The sequence below is a fragment of the Formica exsecta genome, unplaced genomic scaffold (genome assembly GCF_003651465.1).
Source record: "Formica exsecta isolate Colony F162 unplaced genomic scaffold, ASM365146v1 C16367211, whole genome shotgun sequence".
Lineage (NCBI taxonomy): Eukaryota > Metazoa > Arthropoda > Insecta > Hymenoptera > Formicidae > Formica > Formica exsecta.
Window position 1 is genome coordinate 1 of NW_021847402.1, and position 953 is coordinate 953.

The 953-nt window shown below is 34.8% G+C and overlaps 1 long non-coding RNA gene across 1 annotated transcript; it reads right to left on the reverse strand.

Moving 5' to 3' along the window:
* Positions 1-10: 10 nt before the first annotated feature.
* LOC115237496 lies at positions 11-946 on the reverse strand. Its single transcript, XR_003884354.1, has 3 exons — positions 806-946; positions 650-722; positions 11-345 (listed from the first exon to the last, which is right to left on the reverse strand). It is a non-coding gene; the product is annotated as an uncharacterized LOC115237496 (long non-coding RNA).
* Positions 947-953: the final 7 nt, after the last annotated feature.

The window sequence follows — 953 nt, forward strand, 5'->3', positions numbered from 1 at the left end:
AAAAAAAATGTAACAGAAAGATAAGCGATGATTGTACAGATCGCGATTAAATGATGTTTCCGACGATGCCAAGTCGTCATTGGAAATTTTTAATCATCATAAAAATTCGCAAGACAGAAATACCTAATCTCACGTAGGTCGTCCCAGTAATACTTTAGTCAGCTGTCGCGATCTTCCATCTGCTCTTCATCTTTTCCTCTCATCATTTTCTTCACGGATAAACTAACTACGATTATGAATATATTAATATTTATAAATGTATCTCCACATGTATATCTATATCAATACCGTTCCCATTCGGCATGTTTCAGAATAGCTCGCTTTCACTGGGCATTCATCTCAGATCTGTTAACATATAATTGCAATAAAAGCTTTATTTTTTGCTTTGTACGTTTATTCAAAGCAAGTAGTTTTTAAAACTATTTTACTTATACAAATATTGATAACAGAATCGTTTAGAGATTCAATCAACTTTATTACATTACGCACAACAAAAATTTGTTTTATTGATATTGGATATTAAGAAATTCCATTGTGTCCCAATTTCCATCGTTTTTGTTCAGTATATTTTAAATACTTTAAAAAAAATAATAATATATATTTCGGAAAAGATGTCGTGTCTCTATATAATACATGTTACGATACTCACTTTAAAGCTTTATAACGTTCCTTTTCCGGATTGTTATCGGGCGGTTCGCACTCGAAAGATGCTAGCGCAAGTGCTGTAACAAAAAAGGACAGAAATTTGTCGAATTCAATCATTTTCACGTATTTTCCACAGTGGGATAGAATAAATATTGCTCACTGTTTTCCGTCAACACGGGGCTCGCCTGAAGGAAGGCAATGACACGCGGATTCTTCTCGAATGGACAGGCAACTTGCTTCCACGCGATGAATTCAGTCACCTGCTTCGCCAGCTGCCAGAATTTCTCAAAATTGATATGGCCGTTTGG